Genomic DNA, 15,482 nt, shown 5'->3' with positions numbered 1-15,482 from the left:
CGCCAAAAACTCTCTACCACTAGATCTGATCTGAATTGGATCCTTGAATATTATCAGAGTTTCCATGACTGTTTCAAATTATGTCAGGCTTCAAAATCTTATGAACAACGAGCTTATCAGGAAGGACCTCTAGACAATGGAAATTTGTAGCCAGCACCGAATGACGAGGACCCTCGGTTAAAGCATGCTAATCGTTGGCCCATGGAGACCACGCATTGGCGCAAATTGGAAAATGGGGAGTCCAGATCCGAAAACAAAGGTCATTTATAATACGTGATTAGCGCGAAGGGAAAACCCCTCAATGAAGGAAAGCCCCGAGCCCTCGGTCAGAAGGGGAAACAGGAAACCGTGTGGAAACGCCTAAACCGTCAGAAGGCGGGTCCCGCACCCAAAACCAGTAGGATATCGTGTGCATTTCAAGCGGTAAGCAGGTTTGGCTGTGGTCTGCACGATGCCACACACTGGGTGACGTGTGTCCGGCGGATGAGAGAGAAAAATTGCTTACATCACATGAGTAACAGTCGAGCAACTCACCCGTGTGATATGAACGAAGACCATAGGATCTGGAGGCTCCAGATCAACGACGGAGGATCAACCCGATGGATGACCGGATTTGACGGGGAAATAGAATGAGGCACATAGAATTTGGGGTCCAGCATGACTGTTGAGCTGGCAGATGAATCATTTCGCAGGCAATCTTGGAGCAACGGAAATAACGACCGTTCAAGGGAAAGCTGGTGCTCAGTTTGTGGGGAGACAAGTGGCCACCTCTCTGTGAAATGCTACACAGTGGCGATGACACAGAAGCAGGGGAATTCCAACAGACAGAGGCAGACGATCCGAAGAGCCAGGAAGAGGAAGCGAACAGTCAAGGAACAGATTGGCTTTAAGCCACGAAAAAAACAACAAGAGATGACGAGAGATAGAGGAAGAGAAGAAAAGAAAGGCAGAAATCCGAGAGATCAGAAGGAAGAAAATTGCAGAGAACAGAGACGCTGAGTTGACTTGTAGAGCAAAGGCAGCATCGAGTAGACAGAGACAGAGAGAGTCCGAGAGTCTGTGAACTCCTGAGAAGGCTTGGGGAATTCAAGCAACTCCTCTGTGCAGACCTGTCAGGTGTGAGTACCGAATCAGACTCATACTACGGGGACCAGTTGAGGTCGAAATCCAGTGAGGGGAGTCTGTGTACTCTAGAGACTTGGGGGATCCAAGTACCATCCCACTGATTATTCTCTGTTAAAGCGAGACTCAAATTGAGCTCCTTATTGTAAAAAATTTTCTTTAAGACACAATAAAAAAGGCCACCACTGAAGGCTGGACCAGGAGACGTAGCCCAGGAGGATTGGGTGAACTCCTTATTAAATTTGTTGTGTTCATGTATTTGCTTATTGTGTTCTCTTACTGCTTTAATGTCTGTGTAATTCGCAATCTTATCGATCCATTGCATAAATTAACACAGGCACACCCCAACACTTAAGTCTGTAATACCTTTATTTATTTCTCTGAAGTCATCTAAGGGTGAATTTCAGATCAAGTGGTATCAGAGCTCCTAGGTTGTTAAGGTTAGACAAGTTGTGTTGGATTTTGTTGTTGAATGCTAACTAGATCAAAGCTTAAATTAGGAGAAGGAGAGTTGGTTGAGACTAACCCAGAAATTGGAAGAGTCCATCCTCAGAAGAAAATGTCGGAGGAAAGTCCTTTGGGGCCAGATCCTCAATTTATAGAGAGTTTCTTGGCCATGAGGTCCATGGTAGAGGAAATGTATAGGGACTTTAGGAAACATAAGGATGAGGATTCCTTAGGCTCCAAACAGAATAAAGGGGAAGAAGAGTCTCTTCTCCATGACCACTCAAAAGGAAAAGGGAAATAAGAAAGCTTTCTCACACATCCTAATAGCCCTGAACATAAAAAAAATACATCTTTGATTAAATTAGATGTTAAATTTGATTTACCCATATATGATGGGGAGTTGAATGTAGAGAAGCTGGATAATTGGATCAGACAAATTGATGTTTATTGCAGAGTGCAGAGTATCGACTCAGACAAGAGTAAGATTCAGTTGGTCAGCCTACACCTCGGAGGCACTGCCTTGGTATGGTGGGAAGGCAGGACACAAGCTGACATGAAGAAACATGGTAAGATTCTTTCTGTCTGGAGTGAATTTGTTTTTGCAATAAAAAAACAGTTCTATCCACTAGCTTACATGCAGCAAGCCATGATGAGCTGGCAAACTCTTCGCCAATTGAAAGGGCAAAGTGTACAGGGTTACACTCAAGAATTTAGGAAGAGAGCTTTGATTCTAGGAATTTCATTAGACTCACCTAAGACTCTGTTGAAGTACATAGGGGGTCTACACAGCTACATGAGGCACACTATCCTCATGTTTAATCCCACTAGTATAGATGAGGTATCTGTTCAAGCTACGCATCTAGAAGCTAGAAAGAATGGGAACCAAGAAGTTGGGGGATCATCCAAACCCATTGCAAGCAAGAATAAGGAGAAAAGAAAACAGAAACGGAAAGAAAGGAAGGCCAATACTGCACAAGAGACAAAGTCTTCATGCACTCACTGTAAAAAGGATGGGCATGATGATGAGAACTATTGGATTCTGCATCTGGAGCTGAGACCTAAGAAGTTCAAGGGCAAGAAGAAGAAGATTGTTGTAGCCATTCAGAAAGATTTGGGGTCGGACTCAGGAGATGGAACAACCATTGCATCCATAGGTATAAAAGGTAAAAATTCTGAAGCATCTACTAGTAATTCTACACAATCTACTATTGATGAAGAAAATGAGAGAAAAAGACATGAGATTTTCCATATTTGAGTTATTTCCAAACATCAAAAGATTGATACTTTGTTTGATAGTGGCTCGCAAGTAAATTTAATTTTTTGAAGCAATTGTAAAGAGGTTGGGATTATTGACTACACCTCACAAGAAACCTTCCTCATTATGTTGGTTAAGTGATAAAGCACAACTACAAGTGACTAGACAATGTAAACTTAAGTTTTCTTTTGGGTCAACATTTGTAGATGAGGTTGAGTTAGATGTAGTTCCTTTGGATATATGTGGAATTGTTTTAGGAAGCCCTTACTTGTATGACAGAAAAGCTATTTTCTATAGAGCTGAGAACAAGTATCTCCTCGTTAAAGATGGGATCGAATATATTGTAAGAGCTCATAAGCTCAAGAATAATTATACTCTCATAAACTCAGGGCAAATGAAACGAATTGTGAATTCATGCAAACAATTTTTACTGATGGTTGTAAAGGAAAAGAAACCTAATAAAACCAATGTATTTGAGGGCTGTGATGCTAATCAGCAGGCTGATTTAGAAAACGTTTTTTCAAAATATGATGTCTTGTTTCAAGAACCTAAAGGTCTGCCACCCAAAATGGAAATAGTGCATGATATTAATTTGCAGCAAGATGTTCCATTGCCTACATTGGGATGTACAGGTTGTCTGCTTTAGAGAATGATGAAATCAAGAAGCAGGTGCAGGAGTTGCTCGAGAAGGGGTTCATCAGACCTAGCGCATCACCATGTGGGTCTCCAATTGTTTTAGTGAAGAAGAAAGATGGCTTGTGGAGAATGTGCATTGATTACCAAGCACTTAATAAGATAACAATCAAGAATCATTATCCCCTTCCTCGTATAGATGATATATTAGATCAGTTAAAGGAAGCTGTTTATTTTTCCAAGTTAGACTTGCATAGTGGATATCATCAGGTCAGAGTTGCAGCACAAGATGTATGGAAGACTGCTTTCAAAACAAAGCAGGGATTGTATGAGTGGCTGGTTATGCCTTTTAGCTTAACCAATGCTCCTGCTACTTTCATGATATTAATGAATAATGTACTCAAACCTTTTCTTGATGATTTTGTTATTGTATACCTAGATGACATTCTTATATTTAGCAAAACGTGGGAAGAACACTTAAAGCATGTTAAGCAGACACTAGATGTTTTGAAAAGAGAAAAACTTTATGTTAAACTCTCAAAATGTGAATTTGGCAAAACATCTTTGAATTATTTGGGATATATAGTAGGGGGTGGTGAATTGAAGATAGATCCCTCTAAGGTTGCAGTCATTGTAAACTAGCCTAAACCCAAATCTGCTATAGAAGTTAGAAGCTTCTTAGGAGCAGCACAATATTGGAGAAAGTTTATTTTTAAATTTTCCTTAATTGCAGCTCCCTTACATGCTTTAATAGGATTGAACAATGTGTTTCAGTGGGGAGGCAAACAACAAAAAGCCTTCGACACCTTGAAAGAAAAGATTAGTACAACTCTTGTACTAGCACTACCTGATCTTCAAAGACCATTTGAGATCCAAACAAATGCCAGTGACTATGCCATGGGAGCAGTGTTGATACAACACAGTAAACCCATATGTTATCATTCTGAAACATTTAATTCTGCAGTGATTAACTATCCCACATATGATAAAGAATTGTATGCATTAGTACAGAGTGTAAAAAAGTGGAAACATTACTTAATGGGCAAAGAGACAGTTATACATACTGATCATCAACCACTTCAATGTCTACACTCCCAAACTAAGTTGCAGCAATCAAGACACTATAAATGGATGGGTTTTCTACAGCAGTTTCATTTAGTCATCAAATATAAAAAGAGCATACACAATAAAGTTGCAGATATGCTATCTAGACCAATTATAAATGCATCTACTATACTCGAGCATAATTCAGTATTGCATGAGAGCTACATTGAACAATATGCTCAAGATATAGATTTCAAAGATGTATATGAAACTTTAAGTCAAGGCAAACGAGTAGAAGAATTGGATTACCACCTTAAGGACCAACTCTTTTATCATTGTGGGAAGATATGCATTCCTCAAACCAAAAGAGTGAAGATAATTCGAGAAGCACACACTTCTCTAATATCAAGTCATTTTGGGGTAGGTAAAACGGTTGCACCACTGTAAAGATTTTGTTATTTGCCAAAAATGAATGAGAAAGTTTCTAGATATGTAAGGGGGTGTACCATGTGTGCTAAAAGCAAGCCCACCAATATAAAACTAGGCTTGTACACTCCACTGCTAGTTCCTTCTCATCCATGGGAAAGTATTTCCATGGACTCTGTTGGAGGACTGCCTAAATCTAGGAAAGGTCATGACTATTTATATGTTGATGTGGATAGGTTTAGCAAAATGTGTACTTTGATACCTTGTAATAAATAGATTACAACTGAACAAACTGCAAAACTGTTCTTTCAGCTTGTATGGGTTCATTTTGGATTACCCACTTCCATTGTATCTGATCGAGACACCCGATTTGTTGGGAAGTTTTGGTTGAGTATGTGGGAACTGATGGAAACCAAACTAAATAAAAGCATAGCTTTTCATCCACAAACATATGGCCAGACAGAAGTGGTCAACAGGACAGTGATCCAATTGCTTAGAGGCTATTGCAGCAAGCATCCCAAACTTTGGCATGAACATTTGTGTTATGTGCAGCATGCTTACAACCGAGCAAAACATTCTTCCACACAGAGATCTCCTTTTGAGGCCTGTTTTGGTTTCACACCAAGGTCTCCCTTGGGTTTTGTCTTTGGTAAAGACATAGTAGTTGATGGACACAGTGATGTGGACAAGGCAACCAAGTTCATTGAAGAAATCCAAGAGATTCACTAGGCAGTACAGAAATAGCTGGAAAAGAGCCAAGCCAAATACAAGGCAAAGCATGACAAGCATGGGATGGAGCATAGTTTCCAAGTTGGCGATCAAGTATGGCTGTATATAAGTAAGGACAGAAAGCAAGGAGAAGGTAAAAAGCTAAAACCCATCGGGTATGGACCTTTCAAGATACTTGAGAAAATTGGTAAGAATGCTTTTCGCCTTGATTTACCAGCTTACATGCACATCTACTCAGTCGTTAATGCAGATAGCTTGAGACTATTTGAACCTTCATTAATTGAGGATCTCGAAGAGCAAATTCAATTGACTTATATTGATGATCTATTACCTGAATATTTCAATGAATTGCAGGAAGACATAGTTCTGGACAGGAAGGTGAGGACAATGCGTAGGGGAGATGTTGAGTACCTCAGGATTAGACTCAAGGGTTCAAAGCCAAGTAGTGAAAAATGGATAGAGATTGGACAAGTGAGACAATCATACCCTCACTTAGTTGATGCTTGAAAACCAACTTTTGGTGGTCCAAAAGCTTTTTCAGTGGGAAGGTCATGATCCGAATTGGATCCTTGAATATTATCGGAGTTTCCATGACTAAAATTCAAATTATGTCAGGCTTCAAAATCTTATGAACAACGACCTTATCAGGACAGACCTTTGGACAGTGGCAATTTGTAGCCAACATGGAATGAAGAGGACCCTCGGTCAAAGCGCACTGACCGTTGGCCCATGGAGACCGCACATTGGCGCAAATTGGCAAATGGGGAGTCTAGATCAGAAAATGAACGCCATTTCTGAATACGCGATTAGCGCGAAGTGCTAATTGCGTATCGCAGGGAAAACCCCTCAGTGAAGGAAAGCCCGAGCCCTTGGTCACAAGGGGAAACAGGAAACCGTGCAGAAACACCTAAACCGTCAAAAGGCGGGTCCTGCGCCCAAAATCGACAGGATATCGCGTGCATTTCAAGCGGTAAGCGGGTTTGGCCACAATTCGCGTGATGCCATAGACCGAGTGATGCGTGTCCAGCCGATGAGAGAGAAAAACCGCTTACATCCGTGAGTAACGGTCGAACAACTCACCCATGCGATATGAACGGAGACCGTAGGATCTGGAGACTCCAGATCAAGGGTGGAGGATCAACCCAATGGATGACCGGATTTGATGGGGAAACAGAATGAGGCACATAGAATTTGGGGTCCGGCATGACTGCTAAGCTGGCAGATGAATCATTTCGCAGGAAACCTTGGAGTAACAGAAATAATGACCATTCAAGGGAAAGCTGGCATTCAGTTTGTGGGGAGACAAGTGGCCACCTCTCTGTGAAACGCTACACAGTGGCGATGACACAAAAGCAGGGGAATTCCAGCGAACAGAGACAGACGATCCAAAGAGCTGGGAAGAGGAAGCAAACAGTCAAAGAACAAATTGGCTTTAAGCCACGGAAAACCACAACGAGAGACAAAGAGAGATAGAGGAAGAGAAGAAAAGAAAGGCAGAAAGATGAGAGATCAGAAGGAAGCAAATTGCAGAGAACAGAGACGCTGACTTGACCAACAAAGCAAAGGTAGCATCGAGCAGACAAAGATAGAGAGAGTCTGAGAGTCTGTGAACTCCTTAGAAGGCTTGGGGAATTCAAGCAACTCTTCTGTGAATACCTGTCAGGTGTGAGTATCGAATCAAACTCATACTACGGGGACAAGTTGAGGTCAAAATCTAGTGAGGGGAGTCTGTGTACTCTAGAGACTTGGGGAATCCAAGTACCATCCCACTGATTATTCTGTGTTAAAGCGAGACTCAAATTGAGCTCCTTATTGTAAAAACTCTGCTTTAAGACAATACGAAAGGCCACCACTGAAGGTTGGACCAGGAGACATAGCTTGGGAGGATTGGGTGAACTCCTTATTAAATTTATTGTGTTCATGTATTTGCTTACTGTGTTCTCTTACTGCTTTAATGTCTATGTAATTCGCAATCTTATCGATCTGTTGCATAAATTAACACAGGCACACTCCAGCACTTAAGTCTGTAATACCTTTATTTATTTCTCTGAAGTCATCTAAGGGTGAATTTCAGATCAAGATCCCATCCAATTTTTTTGATATTTTGTAATTCCCGACCGCCCTCCTTTTAATTAGGGGAATTTTGAGGTCTAAAATGAGTCTCCTAAGGAAATTGTAAAATAATGGTGAAAATAATAAAATAAGATTAGATTACATCATCAAATTTTAGAGGGAAAAAAGAAAAAACTATTTTTTCAACTCGTATTTTCAACTTATCTCCCTATGGGTTTACTCAAATTTCAAGCGGAAACACTTATTGGATGCATAATTTTATTTCTCATCCAAGGAGTACCCATGTTTCATACTTTTGATGAACCCTTCTATATGAAAAATGAGAAATACATGAAAACATGATTGCAATCATGTTTTTCATGTATTTATCATTTTTCATGTAGCATGGTCCATCAAAAGTATGCAACATGGGTACTCCTTGGATGACGAATCAAATTTTGTATCCAATGAGTACTCCCACTCAAAATTTGAGTAAAACCTTAGGGAGATAAGTGGAAAAAATAGTTTTATTATTTTATTATTTTTTAATCTTTTTACTTTTTTACCCCAAAAATGGTGAATCATCCCCATGGTTGACATCACCATCTTGAATCCTATTGGTTCTTATAAAGTTTATTTTGGTTGTACATTTTTCTTAGGAGGCCCATTTTAGACCTCAAAAGTTCTCTAATATCTGCAAAGAAACATCCTTCAGTCAAACAAGACGAATCTTGTTGTCCCCCTTTGAACTAAACCAAATGAAATCAGAGATAATGGAATTGACATTTCTAATGACATATTTGGGTAGAAAATATGAATGCATCTAGTAAACTGAAATGTTTTGTAAAACCGACTAAGCAAGGATCATTATGACCTCTGAGACCATAATATCAACCTTCTTTCTGTTGAAAAATGTGTAACTAGGTTCGGTCTTCGTAAGTATGAAATGTATTCTTGTAAATATAAAATGAAAAATAAATTATTATTATTATTATTGGAGCATGGGTTTCATGCTCAAGCTCTTTTATTTTATAGGTCAAGCACCCATTGAGTGCTTCTAAGGTTTATCCTAGGTATAAGAGTCATTGTCATATATTGAAGACCCTATGGGCACATTGTAAATTGTAAAGAAAAAAATATTTTGTCTTTAAAGTGTCAAAATACCTCCAAGATCAAGTCGGCCTAATGAGTTGTCAAGTTGGCCTACATGAAGAGCCATGTCCACCCTTGAAGAAGCCTATATATAAGAGGAACTCATCCTCCATTTGGATCACTCACTCTCTCATCTCTTATGTGAAGAAGTAGAAGAAGGAGAAGTCAAAGAAGGAAGTGCAAAGAAGAAGTCAAAGTGTTTATGGGCCTTATCTATTCTTCTGGAAGATCAAAGTTAGGGTTTCTGCGCTGGATCTTCTAGGGTTCAATTTTGGAAGAAGAAGAGAAGGGAAGGCAAGCGAATGTCTCTTAGGGCATCTTACTAGCCCTAAGACTCAAGTCAAGGCAAGCGAAGTCAAGAGGAAGGCTATTAGAGGGAGATCAAAGTCTCCTATAGAAGTAACAACAGTTCCAACAGTTGCTGGGGAGAAGAATTTCGAATCTACTAGGAGTTCGAAGATATTGTAGTTGGAGGCCGTGGTAGACTTGATCTTGGAGGGTATTTGTCTGAGTCTAGGTCATGGTATTCATCAATTGAAAGATATGAAAGATAAAGAAGAGATTTACGGGTTTTCCCCTCAAGAGGAGGGGTTTTGGCATTGGCTTGCAGCCTATATACTATCACTGTTATTACTATTTTGGTAGCTTTTTGATGTATTGCACATTGGAATAATAACGAACAAAGATAATGAGTAAAAGGTAACAAAAACATTTGTCAAGTTAAGAGAATTAACATATTCATTGCCCTATTGAATTCTCAACATGGTATCAGAGCTTTGGTTCTCTAAGTGCATCATGAAGATCTCCTCTTCAATGAAGAAGGTCATCAAGAAAAGTGCAAGCCAACTCAAGAAGGGTATCAAGGAAGCATGGGGTTTCTTATTCTCTTTTAAGAAGGCACCAATCAATGAAAAGGAAGAAGTCTCTTCTTGGCTCTCTCTGGTACATTCCAAGACAAATACATTTGGGTAATTGATAGTGGTGCATCAAGGCACATGACTGGCCACTCCAACCAACTGAAGACCTTATCAAAAAGAAAATCTGCTTACTCTGTGGAACTTGGAGACAGCAAGAGCTACCCTGTGAAGTCCATTGGATCAACTTCCATAAAACTCGAATATGAAAGCAACATCCACCTCAACATCATTCTATTTGTTCCAGGTTTTCACAAAAATTTACTTTCTATTTCAAGTTTAGAAGACAAAGGAGACAGAGTAGCCTTCATTGATCAAAAAGTAGTTGTTTGGGAAAAAGACTCAATCATAGACCAAGAAAAAGTTATTAGTATTCGAGAAGGAAGGATTTATAGATTAATATCACCCATCAACCAAGCCCTAGTTCACATTGAGATTAGTCCATGTGAACTTTGGCATCGAAGGTTTGGTCATTTACATTTCAAAATACTTCCAAATTTAAGTTCCATAGTAGATGGAATACCGAATTTGAAGGAGAATCATGAAGGTCTCTGCAAGGGATGTGCATTGGGCAAGAATACCAAGAGACCAATTAGAAGCAGTGCTTCGCGGTCAAAAGAAACCTTGGATCTCATTCACTCTGATGTGTGTGGCCCTATGACTCCAAAATAACTTGGAGGCCATCTATACTATGTCACATTCATAGATGATCATTCAAGAAAGACCTGGGTTTACTTAATGAAAACCAAGGATGAAGTATTTACAAAATTTCAAGAATTCAAGGTTGAAGTGGAGAACCTTATAGAAAGAAGAATCAAGATATTGAGATCTGATAATGGAGGAGAATATACATTTAAAGTGATTATAGCATTCTGTAAGGAGTCTGGGATTAAGAGGGAGCTGATAGTCCCATATAATCTCAAACAAAATGGAGTCGCAGAAAAAAATAATAGATCCATTGAAGAAAGTGTAAAATCAATGTTACACGATCAAGATCTACCTAAGTTTCTATGGGGAGAGGCAACAAAGACAACTATCTACATTCAAAATCGATGTCCTCATAGATATCTAGATAACAAGACTTCAGAAAAAGTGTTCACTGGGAAGAAACCATCTATAGATCATCTCCAAATCTTTGGGTGTCCTGTGTACCAAAGGACAAAAGAAAGAAGTTGGATCCTTCCAGTATGAAGGTAATATTTGTTGGGTATAGTAACTCATCAAACACCTATAGAATCTATATGAAAGATGGAAATCACATTGAAGTTAGTCGTGATGTCGTATTTGATGAGAGTATAGAATTCAAGAAGTCAAAAGAACTTTCCATAGATTCTGATGACGAAGAATTTTTGATATTTGAGGAAGAAGTTAACAAGGAAGGAGAAGGATCACACCATGAAGAAGAAGGGCCAAGTGAACTTGTTCAACCTGTGGTCATTCCAGAGAAAAGGAAAATACCTAATTGGTTGAAATCCACACTACTTGATGTAAAAGGTCATGGGGCAACACAAGGATCATTTAGAGAAAGTAAGAGACCTAAGAAATATTCTAGGTATGTTGCATACATGAAAAAATTAATAGAAGCAGAACCATCTACCTTTGAAGAGGCTGTAGAACATTGAGAATGGAAGGATGCCATGAATGAAGAGTATCAATCTATAATGGAGAATGGAGTCTGGGAAATCGTATCTAAACCTAAAGACAAATATGTGGTTACTTCCAATTGGATCTATAAGATCAAGCATGTAGTTGATGGAAGTATAGATAAGTATAAAGAAAAATTTGTGGCTAGAGGGTTCTCTCAACTTGAAGGAATCGACTATGAAGATACATTTGCTCCAACAATAAGATATACAACGATTCGATCATTACTCTCTCTGGCAGCATCTATGGGATGAAACATCCACCAAATGGATGTCAAGACTATATTTCTGAATGACACTATAGATGAAGAAGTCTATATAGAAAAACCCTTGGGATTCGAAGTCAAAGATAGGAAGGCATATGTTTGCATATTGAAGAAAGAATTATATGGCCTTAAGCAAGCACCAAGGGCATGGTATGCTAGAATGGATGCATACCTATAGAGAATAGGCTTCACAAAAAGTTTTGTTGACTCGAACCTTTATATTAAGGTTGTAAACAATGAACCTGTAATTATTTTTCTATATGTAGATGATCTTCTCTTGAAAAGTGTAGAAGGTCGAATTGAAGAGTGTGAGAAGCAACTGACAGCAAAATTTGACATGAAGGATCTTGGGTTGATGCATTACTATTTGGGATTAGAAGTCTGGCAAGGACCAAATGAAATCTATTTGGGTCGAAAAAAGTATGTGATCGAGATTCTAAAGAAGTTCAACATGATGGACTACAAACCTATGACCACTCCGATGATCAAAAACTTGAAGAGACTAAGGAGTTTTGAATCAATCCCTATGGATCCTTCCAAGTATAGACAATTTGTTGGCTCATTGATGTACTTGGTGAATACTCAACCAGACATATGTTTTGCAGTAAATGTACTCAGTCAATTCCAAGTGGAGCCAAAGCATGATCATTGGATAGCAACAAAGCATATTCTGAGATAATTGTGAGGAACCATCAACTATTGTTTGAAATATGATAGAAGGAATGATGTCCAATTTATTGGATATACAGATTTTGACTAGGGAGGTAGCGAACAAGATGGAAGAAGCACTACGGGAGGATGTTTCAGTTTAGGATCCTCTATGGTCTCATGGATGAGAAAAAAGCAAGACATAGTTGCTTTGAGTAGTCTTGAGGTTGAATATGTTGCAACATGTGAAGTAAGCAGAGAAGTAGTATGGTTAAGGAAGCTGCGATCTGACCTGTTTGAAGGACCGATGAGCTCTACAATGATACTTTTTGATAACACAAGTTGCATTCATTTGTCTAAGGATCCAGTGTTTCATGGGAAGACAAAACACATCAACAACAAATATCACTATATTCGAGAACTAGTACAAAATGGTGTGTTGCATCTATGATATATCTCCACTGATGAACAGGTAGCTGACATATTGAAAAAATCACTTCTGAACAAGAAGCTTGTATACTTAAGGGACAAGCTTGGTTTGATGGATTTTTCCTCCCTAATTGAGAGGGAGAGATAGACACTACACTCTTGTCTTCACTTGGGAAGAAAGAATGGAGGATTAGGTAACCATCTAATATTCAATACTCTTTGAGAGTGTGGTAGGTCATTCAAAACAAGAGTAGTTGCAGACGAATATTCTTTGGGGATTAGCTACCCAAGATAAGAATAGTCCAATGGGAGCTCATACTCTGTGAACACTCGAGTGGAGTATGTACCTTGGAGACAATGATGATGGTGTCTATACATCATTGGTCTTGCCAACATTGTGCTATGATCTTGTGGAGAGATAGAGCTGTTAGTCAAGGCCTTGCTATGTGACCATGCTGGTTAATATGATGCTAGACAGATGGGTTACCAATCTGACTCTTCTTATGAGATCTATTTAGATTGAGAATGACCATGTACCTCTTATGAATACTTCCTTAGTTAAGAGGGAGTTTTGAAAAATGTGTAACTAGGTTCGGTCTTCATAAGTATGAAATGTATTATTGTAAATACAAAATGAGAAAGAAATTATTATTTTTAGTGGAGCATGAGTTTCATGTTGATTTGTGTAGCTTGGGAGCTACTCCAAGCCCTAGGATTCAAGGTTTGGAGGGCAAAGCGCCACAAGGGTCACTTGTGGGTTTGGAACCCAAGGATGGGGTTTTGCACCCAATCGTGTTTGGGGGAATTTCAGAAGAAATTTTTTACATGTGATGGCATGAGACGATAGAGGGTGGAAAGGAGAATCCAACACTTCTAGAATCGTCAAATTCCAAGTTGTAGAAGTGGAGAAATGGATTTTGAAGTAATTATTGGTTTTCAGGTCATGTAGGATTAATGTAAATTAGTCCAATACATGTGTCTCTTCATCTACTCGTTGGAGCCCCTCTTTAGGCTATAAAAACAGGGTAATGACATTTTGTTTTAATCATCCAAGTGTGCAACAATCCTCCAAGATAGAACTCGATGGAGAGAGGAAGACTAGCCGCAACAAAGGGCCTTGAACAATGTGGGAGAGGTCTACTACAGGAGGTCGAGGAGTACGGATCTGTTTGGGTGACTATCTTAGGGCTAAGACATGATCTGAGGAGCTATTCAAGGGATGAGAGTGTGGGGCAGATAGGCTGAGGAGTAAAGGAACATTACGCTACTGTCTAGGTGACTCTTTGGGCACATTTGTGGAGGTTGTTTACTACAACAAGCTGTTGTGCTAGGCCACAAGCCATAGCTGTAAGGACCTGTTTCCTATTATGAGAGCCTCAACCTATTATACACTAATAGATCTATTTTCCCGCTGGTTTAAAAGTTAAAAATAAAAGAACTTGTTGGTCTTCTCACATAGCTTTAAACATTTAACATCTTATCATTTTATCATAAGCAACATAAGTTACAGTGAGCATTCTATTGATATCAACTTGAAAAGAGTAGTCCATGGAAAAATACCTATTCCGGCGGTTGATGATGATACCTTTGTCTTATAGCTCCAGCTAAACGCTCCTTCTGACCAACCCAACCGGATTTGCCTCCCAGCCAACTAGGAAACAAATTCCTAGCCCAGGAAACCTCCACAGGTTCCCTAGCCCTCCGTGCCCAAGTCCAACCAGATATAGTGTGTCCTCAAGAAGAATGTGCAAAACTAGATAATGATACTTTCCTCCTCTCAAACCCAAGAAACCTCCACAGGTTTCCAAGGTCTCCCCAAAATCATAACAAGGCCAAACAATCACAACCAACCCCCACAATTCAAGCAAGACTCCCACCTCCCTTTTCTTCCTTCCCCCTTCCCTTTTTATACCCTCTTTCCTCAACCACCTCTCATTAATGTCATTAACTCTCACCCATCCTTGGTTGACTTCTCTTCTAAGCTATGAGTACATTTGGAATTGTGATATGAATATAAAATTGAGAATTTAATGGGAAAGGATCATGTCTTCTCCCAAGTAAATCTGAAAAGTACATTTGGGAATGTGAAGTGTAATTACATGGAGAGGACCATGTCTTCTCCTTAGTAAATGTGAGGGTACATTGGGGAATGTGAAATGAATAAATATATATTGATGATAAGATGGAGAGGACTATGTCTTCTCCCAAGTAAATGTGAGGGTACATTGGGGAATGTGAAATGTGCTTACATGGAGAGGACCATGTCTTCTCCTTAGTAAATGTGAGGGTACATTGGGGTATGTGAATGAATAAATATATTTTGAATTAATGGAAGGAGACCATATCCTACACAATATTCAAATTGAGAAGGTAAGTGGGGAATTTGAATAATGGAAATCATAAATTTATTTTAGACCAATATTTCTCAATATTTTCAGATAATGTAAATATTAACACAATTTGTAGGATAAGATTTAAGTGGGGCATTACATACACCCCTCCTTCAGAAAACTTCGTCCCGAAGTTAGAATGAAAAGATACAAGGAGTTTGAAAGCATAACAAACCAGAGAGAGTTATAGCATTAAAATTCGATAAGTCAGACAATGGCATTACTTCCCATCAAGAGTCTCCAACTGATCTTTATCTTCCTATCCACCCTGGCCTACTTCCGTTCCCACCCTATCCGTCCTCTGCTGCCTTATCAGTGGCAAAGGCCATACT

The sequence above is a fragment of the Pinus tabuliformis genome, chromosome 1_2 (genome assembly GCF_031772625.1).
Source record: "Pinus tabuliformis cultivar Carrire ecotype Pingquan chromosome 1_2, CPIR1, whole genome shotgun sequence".
NCBI classification, from domain to species: Eukaryota; Viridiplantae; Streptophyta; class Pinopsida; order Pinales; family Pinaceae; genus Pinus; species Pinus tabuliformis.
Note: the sequence above shows the minus strand (reverse complement) of the source record.